This window comes from Hemitrygon akajei, chromosome 27 (assembly GCF_048418815.1).
Source record: "Hemitrygon akajei chromosome 27, sHemAka1.3, whole genome shotgun sequence".
Lineage (NCBI taxonomy): Eukaryota > Metazoa > Chordata > Chondrichthyes > Myliobatiformes > Dasyatidae > Hemitrygon > Hemitrygon akajei.
The window spans coordinates 32990019-33011487 of record NC_133150.1 but is presented as its reverse complement, the minus strand read 5'-3'; the positions used below and the strand labels follow the sequence as shown (position 1 = coordinate 33011487).

The window sequence follows — 21469 nt, the reverse complement described above, 5'->3', positions numbered from 1 at the left end:
CACAATAGGAGTATTCAGAGGGACTGACAGGAGGTTCTGTGACCTCCAAGGGGACTCCATAATAGTGAGCTTCCTCCCTCTATGTCTCTATGGCTTAGGGGCCCTGAGTTACCAGGAGCAGTTCTGAAGTCCAGAACTTTATTCTTGAAATGTAGGAAATTGAGGGGTGCCCTGGAAGAGGTATGTAATGTCATGAGGGATGCAGACAGGGTGGAAACTCATAAACACGAGAAAGTCTTCTGATGCTGGAAATCCAAAGCAATGCCCACAAAATGCTGGAGGAACTCAGCAGGTCAGGCAGCGTCTATGGAGATGAATCAACAGGCGATGCTTCGGGCTGAGTCCCATCTTCAGGACTGGAAAGGGAGGGTGAAGGCTCCAGAATAAAAAGTGGGGGGGAGGGAGTGGAAGGAGGACAGCTAGAAGGTGACAAGTGAAGCCAGATAAAGAGAGGAGAGTGGACAAAAGATGAAAGGGAAGGAGGAGGGGATCCAGGGGGAGGTGATAGGCAGGTGAAAGGAGGTAATAGGCCAGAGTGGGGATTACAGGAAGAGGGGAAGGAGAGAGAATTTTTTTTACTGGAAGGAGAAATTGATATTCATGCCATTAGGTTGGAGGCTACTCATAGTCCTTTTTTTGCTATAAGTAAGAGGGTATAGGTATAAGATCAGAGGCGAGAGATTTAATAGAGATATCAGGGGCAATCTGTTCTAGCAAAGGATGGTGTGTATTTGGTATAAGCTGTCAGAATTAGTGATTAGGGTGGGCGTGTTCATCATCATTGCAATCGTCATCATCATATGCTATGCACATATTAGCAACATTTAAAAGCAATCTAGTTAAATACATGTGCAAGAGTCCGTGGGCCAAACACAGGAAGAGCCGACTAGCTTGCAGGATAACACTCCCAGTGTCGACAAGAAAGGCCGAAGGACCTGTTTCAATGCTGCATTATTCTATGACTCTCAGCGCGGTGTTGGAGTTGTAAGTTTTCCTGAGACAAAGTCTATGAAAACAAGGCACAACAAAGGTCTCATAACAAATCAGTTCTGAGATGGTGAAGGAAGTAGGACATCACCCCAATCATTGAAGAATCATTTGTGCTTTCCACTGCACACTAGCCTACTTTCTTAAATATATTTGACAGTAATAGGAAATTCTAAGGCAGGAAAGGAAATTGTTGCAGCAGCTTTATACAATTGCTGAGGCTTTGACAGTTCAGCAGCGATAAATAAAAATCATTAGGTTGGAAAACGTGCTGGGAAATGCAGGCAAATCCACTCTGAACCGTTGGCATTTTCCCTCCTGAGCGCCCAGATGTTCAGGACGCGAGATGATTAAGAAGGCAAATCGTACACTGACCTTCATACCAAGAGGGTATAAAGAAACGTGTTATTGTACAGAAGAGCCAGACTTTATGTAATGAGTGCAGTTTTGATCTCCTTTTCTGGCTATGAAAGGAGTTCACCAGACTGATTTCTGGGAAGGCAGGACTGTCATATAAAGAGAGATTGCATCAATTAGGCTTGTATTCTCTTGAGTTCCGAAGAATGAGACGAGATATCATCGAAAATTTGAGTAAGGCTGAACATATTAGATGCAGAAGGATATTCCCAGAGGAAGTGAAGCCCAAGACCAGCGTTGACAGTCTACGGGTAAGGAATAAGCCATTCAAGATTGAGACAAGGAGAAATTTCTTCTCCCAGGAAGTGATGAACCTGCAGAAAGCAGCTGAAGCAAAATTATTCAATATATTAACTAAATAATTAGATATCATTTTTAGATCTAGGTAGATCCAGAGGAACATTCTGGAAAGGAACCGAATTGCACAAAGCTGAAGAAGACTGTAGACAGCCAACTCCATCACGGGCACTAGCCTCCCCATCTTCAAAGCACTTTGTTTCAGAAAGGTGGAATCTATCCTGAAGGACCCACGCCACCCAGCACACGCCTTCTTCTCAGTACTGGCATCTGGGAGGAGGTACAGAGGCTGAAGATGCACAATGCTTTATGAACAGCTTCTTCCACTCGGTCATCAGATTTCCTAAAGGGCCATGAACTCACGAACACAGCCTCACTATAATCACAAGGGATTCTGCCGGTGCTGGCAATCCAGAGTAACACATCCAAAACGCTGGAGGAAATCTCGGCCTGAAATGGCGACTCTTTATTCTTTTCCGTAGGCACTGCCTGACCTGCTGAGTTCTTCCAGCATCTTGTATGTATAACACTTTCTCACAGTTTTGCTGTCCTTTTCAAACAATTAGTTACTTTTTATGTTTTGTTTATTAATTTATTGAGAAACAATGTGGAATAGTCCATTCCGGCCTTTCAAGGCTCGCCACCCAGCAATCCCCAGATTTAATCCTAGCCTAATCTCAGGACAAGTTACAATGACCAATCAACCTACAAACTGATATGTCTTTGGACTGTCAGAGGAAACTGGAGAACCCGGAGTAAACACATGTGGTCGTGTGGAGAACGTACAAACTTCTTACAGGCAGTGGTGGGAATTGAACCCAGTTTGCCTGTACTGTAAAGTGTTGTACTAACCACTACAACACCGTGCCGCCCCAAAAATATTTCTTATTGTAACTTATAGTTTTCTTTTCATGTTTTGCACTGTACAGCTGTCGCAAAACAACAAGTTTCATGACATATGTCTGTGATAATAAATCTGATTCTGATTCTGAAAGATAAATTGTGGATCACAGAAAAATAGCCTTCACTGGCTGTGATCCTATGGAAGTCTTGCACTTGGTGGCCTCTGGGGTGATTCTGACAGGAATCCAGCACTGAACCCCTTGCAGGGGTACCGTGGGGAATTTATCACTAAAACTCAAATAAGATGGCTGGCCCTTTCATTTCAGGAAGAAGGCTAAGTATGAGTTAATTCATTCAAAGAAATCTAAATTGAGTTTAGTTAACTATTATCAAATGCTTCTTTTCTGTTTACATTGTATTAAACATTTATTATCTTTTCAAAAACATTAATTAAGTCGTTTGTTTCACTTGTTTTTGAAAGGCCAAGCAATCAAAGTTTAGCTATGATAGTTTAGCTGGCATTCAAAGACACTTCTTCAACCATTTCATCGGCACAGCCTGCTCTGTCTCATCCAAGTTATGGCACTGTGTCTGCAGTGTGGGATCTTGCCACTTAAGGTGGTTTAAGGCAACAAGCCAACCATCAGTAGAGCTGGAAAAGACAAGTATGTCTTTACCTCTTAGGTCAGCAGTGTGAATGGGCAGCTTGCCATTGGCAACAGGTTCAAATGCACAAAGTATTTAAACAAACCAGCAGCTCCAACAACTGCTAATTTCATCACAATTAACATTTTTCCCTGTGCCAGCTAACAGCTATGGCCTAGTAGGGGCCTCAACAGTGTCTGAGACAGAGGGTATGGGTTCAAGCCACACCCCTGAGACTTCAGCGCAAAAAGGTGCACTTGTACTCCCAATACCGTGTTACTGCAGGCGGTTCTCAAAGTTCAAAGTAAATTTATTATCAAAGTAAGTATACGTCACTATATACTACCCTGAGATTCATTTTCTTGCAGGCATTCACAATAGAATAAAAAATACAACAGAATCAATGAAAGAGTAAAAAAAAACTTCACAAAAAGACTGGCGAGTAATCAATGTGCTTGGAGGATCAGAGGGATCTTGGAGTCCAAATCCATAGGACGCTCAGAGCTGCTACACAGGTTGACTGTGGTTAAGAAAGCATACGGCCTTCATCAATTGTGGGATGGAGTTTAGGAGCCAAGAGGTAATGTTGCAGCTATATAGGACCCTGGTCAGACCCCACTTGGAGTGCTGTGCTCAGTTCTGGTCACCTCACTACAGGAAGGATGTGGAAACCATAGAAAGGGTGCAGAGGAGATTTACAAGGATGTTGCCTGGATTGGAGAGCATGCCTTATGAGAATAGGTTGAGTGAACTCGGCCTTTTTTCCTTGGGGCGACGGAGAATGAGAGGTGACCTGATAGAAGTGTATAAGATGATGAGAGACATTGATTGTGTGGATAGTCAGAGGCTAGCATGAGGGGGCACAGTGTTAAGGTGCTGGGGAGTAGGTACAGAGGAGATGTCGGGGCTAAGTTTTTTATTCAGAGAGTGGTGAGTGTGTGGAATGGGCTGCCAAGGATGGTGGTGGAGGCAGATACGATACAGTCTTTCAAGAGAGTCCTGGACAGGTATATGGAGCTCAGAAAAATAGAGGGCCATGGGTAACCCTAGGTAATTTCTAAGGTAAGAACATGTTTGGCACAGCTTTGTGCTGTAGGTTTTCTCTGTGTCCATGTGCAAAAGACAAACTGTGCAAATACCAAAAAGAACAAATAATAGTCATGTCTCCAATGGAGATTTTAAAAATTGTGCTCTCATTTAGAGTACCACCAAAGTGCGGTCTTTACTTTACCCTCAGAAAATACAGAGTTAGAGGCAAGGCTCTTGGCAGTGTGAAGGAACAGAGGGATCTTGGGTTCACACATTTTGAAAGGGTGTTTAAGAAGGCATATGGTATATCTGCATTAATTGGTGGATTGAGTTCAAGTGCCATGAGGTAATGTTGCAATTGTATAAAACCCTGGTTAGACCACACTTGGAATATTGTATTCATTTCTGGTTGTCTCATTATTTGAAGGACATAGTAGCTCTAGAGAGGGTCCAGAGCAGATTTGCCAGGATGCTGCTTGGACTAGAGAACATTTTATGGGGATAGGTTGATCATGCTAGGACTTTTTCTCTCTGGAACATAAAAGGATGAGAGGTGACTTGATACAGATGTACAAGAAGAGGCATAGATTAAGTGGTTAGCCAGACTTTTTCCCAAGGCGCAATTTGCTAATACATGAGGGAATAATTTTAAGGAGATTGGAGGAAAATATAGGAGGGATGTCAGAGGTAAGTTGTTTACACAGAGAGTGGTGGAGCATGGAACATCTTGCCAGGGTTGGTGGTAGAGCAGATACATTAGCAACATCTAAGAAACTCTTAAATAGCACGTGGATAATAGAAAAAGGGAGGACTATGTAGGAGGGAAGAGTTAGATTGATCTTAGAGTAGGTTAAAAGATGGGCACAACATCGTGGCTGAAGTGTCAGTACTGTGCTGTAATGTTCTATGTTCTATATTCTAAGTTCTTCACCATTTGCAGTTAGTGTTAGCAACAAACAACCTGCTGGAGGAACTCAGTGGGTCCAGCAGCATCTGTAGGAGGAAAGAATGGTCAACATTACAAGTCAAAACCCTGCATCAGGACAGGGTTTCAACCCAAAATGTCAACATTTCTTCCCTCCCACAGATGCTGCTCAAACTGCTGAGATCTTTAGGTAGATTGTTTCCAGCATCTGCAGTCTCATGTCTATCATGTTAGAGTTTGTCGGACCACACTGTGCATTGGTGTTTCCTCCATGGCACATGTGGTGATGTCTCATTGGCTGCCTATCCACTGTAAGTCCTTGGGTCATTGGAAGCTTTTACATGCACATTCTGCTTCCTTGTTCCAGTGGGCTGGGATAGAGGTAGTTTGTAATCTGTTTTGTGAATCTCTTTAGCCTTGCCAGCCTTTGCACTTGTTTGCCATTATTACCTGCTTGCTGTGCTTCTCATTTACCAGACAGCTGTGAGTAATGAGGAAGTGAAAGGAGATAATGGGATGATGGACATTGTTCACAGACGCTATTCAATTGTCTTCTTTGGGAGGGAGATTTGACCTTGAAGCAAGAATGTTTCTCTTACAGAAACAGCTTGTTAGAAAGTGCATCCTAGGAAACAGGACAAGAACAGCTCATGACGCCTGTAATTTCAAAGCATTGGTAGGAACAATGCATAGACTGAGTAACATGACATAGGGCAGACAATGCAAATGTCATCACTAAACCAAACTTTCAGAACATTAAAAAACTTAAGAAGCAGGAAAAACTATGTATCAGGATTTTAAGAAATCGAAGGAGTTTAGTAAGGAAATGTTCTGAATGGGAAGGGAAGATCAAAATATAGGGCAAAATCTCAGGATTAGGGGGTGGGGGCCCATTTGAGACAGAAACTGGTAAGAACCTTGTTCCTCACAGAGTGTTGAACCTTTGAAATTCAGTAATGCTGAACAGGCTTGAGGCCACAGTAGAAAGATTTGGGGGCGAAGGGGGAATGGTGTTAGTATATTCAGGAAGAAAGGTGGAGTTGAGGCCAACTATCAATTAGACATCCATCTAACCATGTGGCACCTGATCTTATGGAATGGTGGACATGCTAGAGGAGCCATTTGGTCTATTCCTGCTTCTAACTCATCTATCCTTTAAGGATGCATAACAGACTAGAAATGAAGGAGAGTAGCAAAATAGGATAGTTCCTGGTGGACTTTACAGAGAGAGAGAGAGAGAGGGCAGCATCATGAACAGATCATGAAAATCAACCAGATAAGCATTTTAAGTTTGTGTCTTTGCCTTACAAAGTATGTTTCTTAAATTTAGATGCCAGCAACCTAGGAGATTAAAAAAGTGATCATATTGTAAAGAGGCATCTTTCACATTTTCAGGACATCGTCAAGGAGAGATGCCTCAAAAAGGTGGCATTCATCATTAAGGACCCCATCACCCAAGACATGCCCACTTCTCATTGCTACCATGATGGAGGAGGTACAGGAGCCTGAAGGCACACACTCAATGAATGATTCAGAAAAAGCTTTTACCCCTCCAATTTCTGATTGAACATTGAACACTACCTCACTACTTTCTTTCTCTCTTTTTGCACTACCTATTTAATTTAATTTATATACAGTATCTATTGACTTATTTTGGAGTGAGATTTGACCTAGAAGCAAGAATGTTAGAAAGCATATCCTGGAAAACAGGACAACTTATGGTGCCTGTGTGTATGTGTGTGTATACACACACACACACACACACACACACACACACTTATTGTAATTTACAGTTTTTGTTATTATGTACTGCCGCTAAACAAATTTCATGACATATGCTAGTGATATTAAAACTGATTCCAATTCTGATTCCTAAAGCAAACAAATCTATACATTAACTTTTGAGGGTATAGTCCCTGATGTCAATGTATAAGATTATAATTGGGAGGATGCGTACATCGTAAAGGACATGGATTGTATTGGAGAAGTACCCCTTACATAATAATCTTCGAAAAGATAAAAATGATGCTGCCAGTCTCCAACTCTGACGTGTTGAGGAGTTTGTCCAACTATCAATCCATACAATAGTTCAGAAATTATGTAAACCCTTAGGCTGCAGGATTTGTCTCCAAGGTTCCAGGCTATTTGCAGTTTGATTATAATTAAGCTTGTAGCTAGCACTTGGTTTGAAGGTTTTTCCCTTGGTTTGAAGGTTTCTAGTACAGTTCCCTGCTGCATTATAGTTGCTTGAAATTCATCCAGTGGATGGACAGCCAGAAGCTACTAGACCTTGTGAATACAAAGGAAATAGAATGGACGGAGTTTCAGTCTCTACCTTCACTTTTCTAATTTGTTTCTCTCGATCTTCTCTTTCTGCTTTTGCCCAATATTCACACCAGAGGTACAACTAAGTGTGTCATATTTGACGATGTTGCTATTTCATCTCAGGTATCACCAGACTGTTGAGCACATTATCCAGGCTAATATACATTGGTGAAGCACTGAGGGAGAGTCACACAGTTGAATGTGGTGGAGATGACCCCATCTGCTGTCTCAGGTGGTTATAAATTTCTCACTCAAATGACTGAAATAGTTTATCTGCTTATTCATTTCATTGCTGTTCATAGCCAGTTCCTCTTTTACAACAGTGATAGTTCAGAATCAGAATCAGGTTTAATATTACTCGCATATATCATGAAAATTGTTGTTTTGCAGCAGCTGAACAGTGCAATACATAATAATAAAAACTATAAATTACAGTAAGAAGAATATACATATACATAAAAATCACTGAAGGATGCTCCACAACTATGGCAGGTCTTGAACGCTATCACCTCTTACAAAGTGGAACCAAGCAACATCGGTGATAACAATGCTTCGCATCCATAAGATCAATGCCTTTTATGCTCACTTTGACTGTCAAAACACAGAGGAAGCTTTACGAACTCCCACAGCACCTGATGACCCTGTGATTTCAGTCTCTAAGGCCGATGTGAGAGCGTCCTTAGGGAGGGGTGAACCCATGGAAACCATCCGTCCCAGATGCGGCACCTGGGCAAGTACTAAAGACCTGTGCTGATCAACTGGCTGGTGAGTTCACCGATATCTTTAACTCGCACTTCCACAGTCTGAGATGCCCACCCGCTTCAAACAGGCTTCAATTACACTGGTACCTGAGAAGAACGGGGTAACCTGCCTCAAAGACTACCTTCCAGTAGCACTTTTGTCCACATGGTGAAGTGCTTTGAGAGGTTGGTGATGAAGCAAATCAACTTCTGCCTGAGGAGCAACTTGAATCCGCTCCAATTTGTCTACAAGTACAACAGGCCCACAACAGGTACCATTTCATAGAATGTTCACTCAACCCTGAAACATCTGGACAGCAAAGCTACATACATCTGGGTGCTCTTTAACAACTACAGCTCGGTATTAAATACTATCAATCCCACAAAACTAATCAATAAGCTTCAAGACCTTGGCCTCAACGCCTTCTTGTGCAATTGGATCCTTGATTTCCCCACTTGCAGGCCCCAGTCAGTTTGGATTCCTTCACAATCTCCATCAATCTCCGTAACCAAGCCCAGCTCCAATGTCATATTTATGTTTACGGATGATGCCACTGTCATTGGTCAAATCAAAGGTGATGACAAATCAGCGTATAGGAGGAGAATGAAAATCTGGCTGACTGGTGCCATGACAACAGCCTCTCACTCAATGTTAGCAAGACCAAGAAGCTGATTATTGACTTCAGGAGGAGGAAACCAGAGATCCATGAGCCAGTCCTCATCAGGGGATCATGGTGGAGAGCATCGGTAACTTTAAATCACTCATTTATCATTTCAGAGGATCTGAACTGGGCCCAGCACCTAAGTGCAATTCTGAAGAAAGCATATTAGTGCATCTACTTTCTTAGAAGTTTGCAAAGATTCACCATGACATCTAAAACTTTGACAAACTTCTATAGATGTGTGGTGGAAAGTGTATTGACTGGTGGCATCACAATCTGGTATGGAAACACCAATGACCTTGAACAGAAAAGCCTTCAAAAAGAAGTGGATATAGGCCAGTCCGTCACTGATAAAATGCTCCCCACCATCGAGCACATCTACACAGAATGCTGTCGCAGAAAACAAGCATCCATCATCAAAAGCTCCCATCACTTTGGCTCTCTTCTGACTGCTGCCATCAAGAAGTAGGTACAGGAGCCTTAGAACCTTTGCAATCAGGTTCAGGAGCAGTTATTACCCCTCAAACATCAGGCTCTTGAACCAGTGGGGATAATTTCAACTAACTTCACTTGCCCCATCACTGAACTGTTCTGACAACTTATGGACTCACTTTCAAGGACTCTTCATCTCATGTTCTCAATATATATTGCTTATTCATTTATATTTTTTCTTTGTAATTGCACAGTTTGTTGCCTTTTCAACACCGGCTGTTTGCCCGTCCTGTTGGCTGTGGTCTTTCATTGATTCTGCTCCTTCCTGATGGTAGTACTGAGGAGAGGTCATGTCTCAGATGGTGAAGGTCCGTAACGATGGGCGCTGCCTTCCTGAGGCATCACCTTTTGAAGATGTCCGTGATGGTGAGGAGTATTTTGCCTATAATGAAGCTGGTTGAGACTACAATACTCTGCATCTTCCTTCGGTTCTGCATATTGGAGCCTCCATAGCAACCAGTGATGCAACCAATCTGAATCGTCTCCACAGTACATCTGTTGAATTTGCTAGAGTCTTTGGTGACATACCAATTCTCTTCAAGCTACTAAAGTATGGCCACTGATGTACCTTCAGTGTGATTGCATTACTATGTTTGGGTCAGGATAGAACCTCTGAGATGTTGTCATCCAGGAGCCTGTAGTTGCCCACTCTTTCCACTGCTGACCCTTCGATGAGGACTCAAATGGCTTCTCTTAACTTCCCCTTCCTGAAGTACACAATCACTTCCTTCCACATGCTGGCCTTAAGCTGTTGCAAACAACTCACCTCAGAGTAGAAGACGTTTAGACCCACCGACCTGTGAGGCTGTGGTTTTCACTTTTACATTTTAAAAGGAGTGATTATATCAAGGATTGATTAGAAGGGGATGAGAAGTGGTTAGCGGGATTGGAGAACGGGAAATTGTTCACATGGGTTTTGACACAAATCCTTCTACTAATGAAGGATCTTTAACCTGAAATGGTCAACATCTTTCTCTCTCACAAAAACAAAAAGAAATCTGCTGGAAGAATTCAGCAGGTTGAGCAGCATCTATGGGGAGACTGGTCCAGATACAGGATTTTACCCCAACATGCTGTTTGACCCACTGAGTTCCTCCAGCAGTTTGTTTCTTGTTCGAGATTTCAGCATCCACTGTCTCTTGTGCCTCTACTCTCACTCACTCTCCCCAGACCTACTGAATGCTTCCACCTTTCTGATTTTATTCAAGAATTCTGTCGTCTGCAGTATTTTGCTTTTGTACTTAGCGCAAATGACGATCTGAATGAATGTGTTTCACACCAATACAGTCCTGATTTCCCCCCTGGGCCTTCTCAAATGCAATATTCACCCAGCGCTTGCTAGCAAAAGTGAACAGGAATCGTGCCTCAACCACCTCTCCCCAACCCCATAAAAGAGCATTGAGACAATTGTTGAAAGTCTGACTCCTCTAAGATGGTGGTACATAGAAATTACACCATGGAAACAGAGTACTTGGCCCAAATGGCCTCTGTTGGTTGGTAATTTTTAAAAATTTTTATTTGTTTTAATTAAGAGATACGGCATAGTAACTGGCCCCTCGAGACCATTCCACCCAGTTACACCCATGTGACCAATTAACCTATTAATCCATACATCTTTGGAATGTGGAAAGAAACCGCAGCACCCTCATGAAATTAAAGCGTTCATGGGGAGAACGTACAAACTCCTTACAGACATTATTGGGAATTGAACCCAGGTCGCTGGTGCTGTAATAGTGTTCCGCTAACCTCTATACTACTGTGCTGCCACATGTAGGATCATAGAGTAATACAATATGGAAACAGGCTTTACAGACCATTGAATTCACACTGGTTGGCAAGCACCATTTTATGATCATCCAATTATATTCTTCCCATATTCCCATCAAATCCATCATTATCCTGCCACTCACCTACACAATGGAAGCAACTTACAGTGGCCAATTAACCTGCCAATTCACACATCTCCAGGAGATGGAAGGGAACTGGAGAACCCAGGGGAAATCCACCGATTCACAGGGGGAACCTGCAAACTCCATGGAGTCAGCACCAGAGGTCAGGATTGAACCCTGGTCACTGGAACTGAGAGGCAGCAGCTGTGTTACCTGCCATTATGTCCAAGTGAACCCCCAAAATGGTGGGCAGGAAATAAACCACTTTTGTTTTTGATACCCTATGGAACACTCTGTAAGAGAGTCAGAAAGAATGCAGGAGAAACCCCTTGTAATTGCCGAAACGTGCTACCTCCCATCAGGAGGCCACCAAAGGTTGAATTAGCCTTGTGTAAGGTCCACAAGTATCAGCATTCATGAAAAACCAAAGCTGAATATCGCATTTAACTCACCCTAACCCTAATGCGTGAATGTTTCAAAAGATGGCACTGGAGCTCAGTAACTCATTGCAAGCTTCTCCGCACAAATCCACCATTACCTCTATTATAATAATTTTCTACCTCAATGCACTGTGTAATGAATTGATCTGTATGCAAGACAAGCTTTTCACTGCATCAGTACATGTGACAATAATAATAAACCAATATAGCAACACACTAATAAATCTTCCCCATCTCTTCAACCCTTTACCTTTCTTTCTTTCCAATGAAACCATCAGTCTTTACATTTTTTTATTCTCAAGCATGAACCCTGGAAATGAAATCCACCAAGGGAATGCAGTGAACAAGCTCACAGGTCACAAGGAAATCTGAAAAATAACTGCAGATTCTGGAAATCTGAAAGAAAAACCAATAAAGATGGAAACACTCAGCAGGTCAGGGAGCATCTATAGAGAGAGAGGAACAATTAGCCTTTTAGATCCATGACCCTTTATCACAACATGGAAGTCTTATGTTTCGTCTTGTGGTCGTGACCCCTCAACTACTGCACTTTACTTGTCCTTTCATTGATCTAAGAACATGTTCTCCCTGTTATTATCTGCCAAGTCCCAAAGACTGATCAGATCTCTGAGAATTGAAGAACAATGTCAAAATGAGAATGGGAAATAACACTAATTACACTGGACAACAATTGTTTTTGAAAGTGTTGCTTCCTCAGAAGTCCCTTTTGTTTATGACAAACCTCTTGAAGCACTACTTGTATCACTTAGGAATTTGGAGAAACAAGAAGTTGATTTTTATTGAATATGATGTGCTTAATTGCTTAACGGTGATAACACTTTCCAATAGTTCAACAAAGCTAAAAATGTTTTGTTGATGATTTTCATTTGTGCTCAGTGTCTGAGGCTTCTCACTTAAATGTCCAACAATAATTGGCCAGCATTGATGGATTCCAGTTGCCCTGATACCGTTTTTCCACGCCCACAATGTCCTGGTGAAACCCTTCACCATGCTCATCACTGACAGTGCCAGGATTTGCAGGGAAGAAGTCTAAATGGGAAAGCAGAAGAAGAATCTTTAGTGACATGTTGCACTGCATGGTTTAGAATGCATGAATCATGTCGTCAACCAGCTGTAAGTAGTTCGGTGCTTTATACTCACCAAGAAAATTTCAGCAACGTGCTTGAATGCCTTCCATGCAATGTTCTCTGGCCCCACTAGAAGTTCCTTGAATTGCCTATCACTGATGACTTGCTTGACTTGTGAACCAACAAAAACTCCTTCTTTAATCTTGGCATCTGTTATTCTGACTTGAATTATGAATTGAAATAACAAATATAAGTGATTTTAGAAAATAGTTCATGATAGGGAAATTTCATGGTGAGTTTCATGATCAGCAGCCCAAAATCCATAAGATGCACTCAGGAGTATTCAGCAAGCAAAATGTTTGTTGTCCACTGCTATGTTTGATTGACAAAAAAAAATTGGCCCTGAGCCACATGAGGATTAGAGCTGACCATCAGTTTGACCAAAAATCAAAACTTATTGTCAGTCTGGAAGAAGAGCCAAACCATTGAGGATGAGAACCTCCAAGGTCAGTGAGATCCCGCAGGATCAACAGGATCAGAAATCCATGCAGGCAGGAGGTACGAGGCCTGTAACACCCCAGTCAGTGAGTCAATGACCCTTGAGTTTGGGATCCCATCGTCAGCAAGGACTGGGGTTGATACCGAAATCAAAGTCTAAAGTTGGATCAGAAGTCTAAAAGTCAAGGACCGTTGGCAGGAGTCCTGGGTTGGCAAGACTCCAAGTCCACTGGGGAAATCGTAATCCAATATTTGTGAGTCCACAAGTCTAATGGAGGCTGGAGGGTGGCTGGATGGGAGGGAAGAAAGTGAGTGGCCTATATTGTTCTTACAGTTTTGTTGTTGCTGCTCTGACGAATATTGTGGGCCTGCTATGTTAACACGGAATGTATGCCACCCCTCCCCTAGCATATCTTTACGTTGTGTTGGTCGTTATTGCAAACAACGCATTTCACTGTATGTTTTGATGGACCATACACATGATAAATAAATGAATCTAAGCCAGCATCTTAAAAGAGAAGAGAGATGGAGGAGGAAGAAAGGCTTTAAAAAAGTATAATCGATCTTAGGATGCAGGAGGATGAATACATCTGACAGACTCGGAATGTGCAAGACTCCACAGTGGAGATTGGCAGGGGCCTGAGAAGGCTGGAGAGGTTACAAAAATGGGAATGATAAATGACTGTGGAGAGATTTTCAGTATATGATGACAGTTTTAAAATTGTGTTGTTGCAATGAGAACCAACATAGGTCAGCAAACCCAACTCAGTGTGACCACTGCCTGGCAAAGGCCCCACGTCCTCATCATAGCAATGATCACAAGTACCTTTACTCTTCAGAATTTTAAAAACATTCTTCCACTCAGTGCTCCCTGGGATTGCAATGATGTGCACACGCCCTCTACTGTAGAGAGAGCTACAGTCAATTCACACCCAGAGTCACACCACAGACACTTTCAGGATTAGAGTCAGAGTGTCATAAATTAATACAGCACTGGCCCTTCAGCTGAACTAGTCCACGCTGAACACAGTATCCTCCACCTTTTATGCTATCATCATTATTTTATATATGGTAAATATTGCCCCAGTCTAATTAGCTGTGAGTCACTTCCATTAGTATTAAGACCTTGTGTTTAGAAGCATACATACCAGCAAAGCTAACATTACAGGAGCATCACCTGTAGAGTGGAAAATGGTGGGTGTGCATCATTTAACATGGGAATGGACACAACATCTACATACATATTTGCCAGGCATCCTTGCCACCTGAATCAGAGAGCTGTAGTTTCCAGTTCCTCTCCAGACATCCGAACACCAAACCCTGGACTGATTGTCCAGCTCTGCTGGCTCTCTGTACATCTGGCCTCGGATGAGATGTTAAATCAAGGACACTTTGTTCTGCTGGACCTCTTTATTGTTGAACAAAAGAGGTGAGGGAGGGAAAGAGGGAGGTGAAAATGACCAAGACTCAATGATAGTGAGACATCTAAAATCATTGCTTCCCCGCTTGACTTAGGATCGGAAGATGTAGCATCCCTGTGAGTAGAGTTAAGAAACTGCAAAGGTAAAAAGACCCTGATGGGAGTTACAGACAAGCCTCCGAGTAATAGCCAGGATGTGGGATACAAATTACAACAAGAAACAGAAAAGGCATGTAAAAAGGGCAATGTTATGATAGTCATTGCGGATTTCAATTTACAGGTAAATTGGGAAAACCAGGTTGGTGTTAGCTCCCAAGAGAGGGAATTTGTAGAATGCCTATGAGGTGGCTTTCTAGAGCAACTTGTCATTGAGCCCACTGGGGGAAAGGCATTTCTGGATAGGATGTATCAGAGTTGATAAGCAACCTTAAGGTAAAGAAATTAGGATACCATATGTTTTTCAGATATATAGAGTAAAAGAGTGGTAAGAGTGGATATAGGACCGGTGGAAAATGATGCTGGAGAGGTAGTAATGCAGCACAAAGAAATGATGGCCAAGCTGAATAAGTATTTTGCATCATTTTCTACTATGGATGGACACTGACAGTATGCCAGAAATGGGAGAGGGTCAAGGAGCAGAAGTGAGTGTTGTTCCTCTTACTAAGGAAAGGGGCTTGGGAAGATGAAAGGTCTGAAGATTGGTAAGTCACCCTGGACCAGATAGATACACAGCAGGGTTCTAAAGAGGTGGCTGAAGAGATTGTGGAGGCATTAGTAATGATCTCAAGAATGACTAGATTCTGAAAGGTTCCAAAGGACCAGAAAATTGTGAATGTTACTCCATAGTTTAAGAAGGGAGGAAGGCAGAAGAGAGGAAATTATAGCTAGTTGCCTGAGTTCAGTGGTTAAGAAGATGTTGCAGTCCATTATTAAGGATGAGATTTTGGGGTATTTGGAGGCACATAATAAAGTAAACCGAAGTCTGCATGGTTTCCTTAAGTGGAAATCTTGTCTGACAAATCTGTTGGAATTCTTTGAGGAAATAACAGGCAGGATAGTCAAAGGAAAGTCAGTGGATGTTGTTCACTTGGATTTTCAGAAGGCCTTTGACAAGGTGCTGCTTAAGAGGCTGCTTAACAAGATAAGAGCCCATGGTTTTACAGGGGAGATACTAACAAGGACAGAAGAATGCTGACTGGTAAGAGACAAAGAGTGCGAATAAAGGGAGCCTTTTCTGGTTGGCTGCCGGTGACTAGTGGTGTTCCGCAGGATTTGGTGTTGCAACAAATTGCAACAATATGTATCAGTAATTTGAATGATAGAATTAATGGCTTCTTGGCTAAGGTAGCGATAACACAATGATAGGTGAAGGGTCGTAGCACTGAGGAAGCAGAGAGTTTATGGAGGACTTAAACAGATTGGGAAAATGCTCAAAGAAGAGGCAGATGGAATTTAGTGTCAGGAAGTGTATGGTTATGCACTTTGGTTGAAAGAATGAAGGCATAGACTATTTTCTAAATAGAGAGAAAATTCAAAAATTAGATATGCAAAGGGACTTGGGAGTTTTTGTGTGAATTTGCAGGTTGAGTCAGTGTAGAGGAAAGAAAATGCAATGTTAGCATTCATTCTGAGAGGACTAGAATATAAGAGCAAGGATGTAATGCTGAGGCTTTATAAGGCATTGGTCAGACTGCAATTGGAGTTCCGTGAGTAGTTTTGGGCCCCTTATCTAAAAAAAAATGTGCTGGCATTAGAGAGGGTCCAGAGGAGGTTCACAGAATGACTCTGGGAATGATAGGGATATCATATGAGGGCTGTTTGGTGGTTCTAGCCCTGTACTTGTTGGAGTTTAGAAGAATGGGGGGGGGTGCAGGGGGATTTCATTGAAACCTATTAATTATTGAAAGGCCTAGACAGAGTGAAAGTGGAGAGGATGTTTCCTATAAGTTGCTGAATCTAGGACCAGATGGCAGAACCCTAGAGTGGAGATGAGGAGGAATTTCTTTTGCCAGACAGTAGTGAATCTGTGGAATTCATTTCCACCGCTGTCATTGGAGGCCATTAAATTGAGTATACATATATATACTTACATAAATATATATATTATATATAGTGGAGGTTGATAGGTTCTTAGGTTCTTAATTAGTCAGAGCTTCAAAGGTTACAGGAATAGACAGGAGACAGGGGTTGAGAGGGATAATAAATCACCCATGATGGAATGGCGGAGCAGATTTGATGGGCTGAGTGGCCTAATTCTGTTCCATGTGTATGTCCTATGGTCTTTATGGTCTTATTTTAGTACGCAGTTTTCTGGAGTGGAACACAAGTCACCACCTTCTTAGCGAGTGCTGACACCGAATTTGCCTCCATTTTGTATTCTATGTTAATTCTTAAAGCATTTGGTATGTTGCTGACCTGTTCACACTTTGCAATGGAACCTTCCATTGTTTCAGACTAGCTTTTGGATATTTCTTCAATAGGAGCTTGTTTTTTTTTGTTTGTTTTTGAAAATATCAGCTTACATGATAGAGTTGTGTAAGATGATAAGAAGCATGGATGAGAGTGGACAGCCAAAGGCTTTTTTTTCCCGGGGCAGTAATGGCTTAAACAAGGGGCATAAATTTAAAGTGATTGGAGGAAAGTATTGGTGGGATGTCAAACGTAGGTTTTTCACACATGTGTGATGGGTGTGTGGAACAAGCTATCAGGGGTGGAGGTAAAGACAAATACTTTAGAGTCATTTAAGAGACTTCTAAAGACATAGGTGAAAGAAAAATGGAGGATTACATGGGAAGGAAGGGTTAGACTGATCTTAGAGTCGGTTTGAAGGTCGACACATTGTCGGCTGAATGGCCCATACTGTGCTGTATGTACATATGTTCTATGTACATGAATTTAACTGTCTGAGAAAAATTGCTTACTCAGAGAGCACATTTGAAACTCTTATTTTCTTACTTAATTGAGATAGAATCACTGAATTTTATAAATAAATAACAACAAATTGGGAATGCGTCTGAAACCCTTAGCGCCTAAACATCCAAGTACTGAACACAGTCATGACGACAGATTGGCTGCTGAACCCCACTGCACAGAAGATCCCAGGTTAATTCTCTGCTCTGTAATAAATTAATTGTTTTTAGTATGCTTGGACTTTTTGCTGTCAGAGCAGAGAGAAGGAAGGAGGGGAGTGGAAATGAGCGAGAATTTGTAATCCTGGCATCCATTCATTGACTCAACTTATATATATATATATATATATATATAAGTTGTACAGATCACAGAAACAGGCTACTTGGTCCTGCAGGCGTGTGTGCTGGTGCTCACATTCCACACAAGTTTTTTCCTACCATTCTTCACCTAGCCCAATCAACAAACCTGACTGTTCTTTTTCCTCCATAGATGCTGCCTGACCTGCTGAGTTGCTCCAGCATTTTGTGTGCGTTGCTCAAGATTTCCAGCATCTGCAGAATACCTTGTGTCCACCATGCCCCACTGCTCCTTTTCTGCCCCATATCCATACCATTCCCCACGACCATTTCCTCGAGCAGCAAGCCCACAACCTAACTCTGCTCACTATGAAGACAAGGGACAGAATATACAGGGGCATGACCAAATGGTAAAAAAGAGAAGATGACTGAGTGCAAAGTCAGGAGTTGGTTGAAAAGCAGGATTGACATCTGTAGTGCATTTAATATTTCAGTAATATTGGAAAGATATTGTTTGATTAAGCATTCTTTGTTCGGATAATTCATTATGGGTTATATGTAAGAAGTACGTGAGTAGTATACATCATTATGCTAGCACATCATAGGTGAGCGCCTTACTAAAGAGAAAACATACAAACTCCTTACAGGCAGCGGAGGGAGTTGAAGTCCAATCTTACAGCTAGCGCTGTAAAGTACTACACTAACTGCTACACTGCCATGCTGCTGTGATGTATGGACCACTTCACAAACGCGAGGAGTCCTTGCACAGGGACGATGCTAATCTTCTTTTATCATTCCAGTTTTAGCACATGTGCCGCCAAAGTGTCATTCGATAACCTGAATACTATAATACCCTTATTCGACCAGTGGTACCACAATTACGTGGGAACTGACACTCGCCATAACTTGCATGTTTTAGCAACCCAAACAACCTGTTGCTTCCCCCTACTGGTTTCCACAGTACTTTGAGATAGAGTGAGGTGCCCCCACTCATGGGAACGACTGTCAGCTCCGAACTCGGGCCTGTGCAGGCTCATCTTCTGTAGCTCAGTAGATAACTACTGCTGCTTCTGAGTCAGAGAGTTGGGAGTTCAAGTTCAATTGTAGAGACCTATATGGAAAAAAATAGGCTGTTGCTCCCAGGGAGTGCTACGTGTCGGCAGGTCTAGCTTTCAGATGACATGACAAACTGAGGTCCTATCAGTCAACTCGGGCTTAAAAACGATCTTACGGCAGCACCTGAAAGTGAGAAAGGCACTCTCTCCAAGGTCCTTCCTGTGTAAGACCTTCCGACAATATCACTTAAAGAGAAAACCGGGTTTTACAAGAAAATCCTCTCTGTTTAAAAAAAGTATAAGGAACAACATTTTCTACAATATCACCCCAGGAAAGGGCTAGAGTTTTGAGGGCTGTTTGATAGAGGTTATAATACCAGTCAGTATTCTAATGTAGCGTAAGAACTGGTACTAATCTGGGGTTGCAGAATGAGGGAGCGTGCCCTGTGGGGGTGCCAATCACTACAGTATTAATTACAGCACTGAACCTAACAAGCAGAGAGTGGTGCCTTGCCAGGAATGCAGCAGCTGAGAGACTGGACTTTAATTTTCTTTGCTCTTGCACATCTCACACTATCCAGATGATCAATTGGACTTGAATTGGTTAGCAAATTATCAGGAGGTAATTTGAGATCCGGCAGCTAATTAGAGGTTGCTGGCAAACTGCAGGGGAGACTTGCTAAGAAAAATGGTCGTATAGCCCATTCAGTCGGCTAAATATTACAACTAGACCTGAGTGGTAATATAGAGCGGTTCAAGGACATAATTTATGCCCTTATTTAAATGTATTTTTCAAGCGCTGACAAGGCCAGAATCTCTAAAACCCCTGAGGAGGAAGTGGTGAGTTACCTTCTTGAACTTCTGTGGTCTTTGTTGAGGCGTTCCTTCAGGGCTGTTGGGGGTAGAATTCTAGAATTTTATCTCAGGAATTATGAAAGAACATCAATACATTTCATAAAGCTGATGCACAACTTGAAGGGCCCCTGCAGCCTTGGTTCAGTTTGGTGGTAGATGCTTCAGAGTTGGAGGTTGGTGTCAGAGTAGCCTGGGTGAGTGATTGCAGAGTGTTTTGTAGAAGGTGCACACTACAGCCACTTTGCATGAGTAACGAAGGAATGAATGTTTAGGGTGTTGGATGGGCTATTCTGCTTTGTCCTGAATGGTGCCAAGATTCCCAACAGTGTTAAAGCTCCTTTCGTTCAGGTACCTGCAGCAAATTCCATCTCACTCACTCCTGACTTGGCACTTTGTGCAAAGTATGAGCCGCTAGAAGAAAGACTCGGTTTTGAGAGGTCCATGGTACAAAGGTCAAAGATGGTCAATTTTCTAATGCACTTAAAGGTGGATATATAAACTATACGTGTGTGTGTGTGTGTGTGTGTGTGTGTGTGTGTGTGTGTGTGTGTGTGTGTGTGTGTGTGTGTGTGTGTGTGTGTGTGTGTGTGTGTGTGTGTGTGTGTGTGTGTGTGTGTGTGTGTATCTTCACACTCAGTGGCCACTTTATTAGTTACCTCCTGTACTTAATAAAGTAGCCAATGAGGGCATATTCATGGTCCTCTGCTGCTGTTTTGATGTGCTGTCCATTCAGAGACGCTCTTCTGCACACAACTGTTATAAGATGAGGTCCTCCGCCGGTTAGAGTTGACCATGGATATTGCGGCCTAGCTGTCTAGATACACAAGCCTGGGAAGTTCGATATGGAGAGCGAGCTGTTGCCCGTGTGGCAAGTTCCCCTTCTCCGCATCTGATGAACTCAAAGGAACAGCAGAGACCAATGCAGTTTGGTGCCAGCAGTATTGCAGGGGCTGCTAGTCAGCAATGGACTCAAGGTAGAACTGCCTTAGGGACCCCAGCTCCAGATTTTTCCCTTGGGATTTACTCCAAAAGCTTTCCTCTTGAGTGGGTTTGAGATCAGTTTTCCTTCTCCTAAATGAGCTGCCAACCACGGCTGACGAGCCCCATCTTCCCGAAGCGACAGGTTTTATGGCACTGGTAACCCACCTTTGACCCTTCTCCTGTCAGTAGAAACGGTTCTGCCAGGCTTAGTAGCTAAGCTGCACGAGAAGGCCAGGAGCTGGACTTGGTTGTCAGAGGCTAGTCGAGGCACACATCATTGGGAGCATTTAATAGTAATGGGAGTTTGTCCCCATTACCACTCCCCAGCCTTAACAACCTTAAGAAAGCACAACTGTTGTAACATTTGGTTATTTGAGTTACAAGTGCCTTCTGGTCAGCTTGAACTAGCCTGAGCATGCTCCTCTGACCTCTCTCATTAACAAGGCACCTTCACTCACAGAAATGCCTCTCACTGGATTTGTTTTTGCTTTTCATACCTGTCAACTAGTGAATGTTGAGAGTGAAAGTCCAGGAGACCAGCAATTTCTGAGATAATCAAACCACCCCATCAATAATCATTCCGTGGTCAAAGTCACTTAGATCACATTTCTTCCCCATTCTGATGTTTGGTCTGAACATCAACTGAACCTCTTGACCATGGCTAGATGCTTTTAT

At 42.5% G+C, this 21469-nt stretch overlaps 1 protein-coding gene and 1 non-coding gene across 6 annotated transcripts in view; one reads left to right on the top strand and one right to left on the bottom strand.

The window, feature by feature from the left end:
- kcnd3 (potassium voltage-gated channel, Shal-related subfamily, member 3) overlaps positions 1-21469 on the top strand; it is a 387211-nt gene that overhangs the window by 273218 nt on the left and 92524 nt on the right. The window lies entirely within an intron of this gene.
- LOC140717448 (U6 spliceosomal RNA) lies at positions 18630-18732 on the bottom strand. Its single transcript, XR_012096549.1, has one exon. It is a non-coding gene; the product is annotated as a U6 spliceosomal RNA (small nuclear RNA).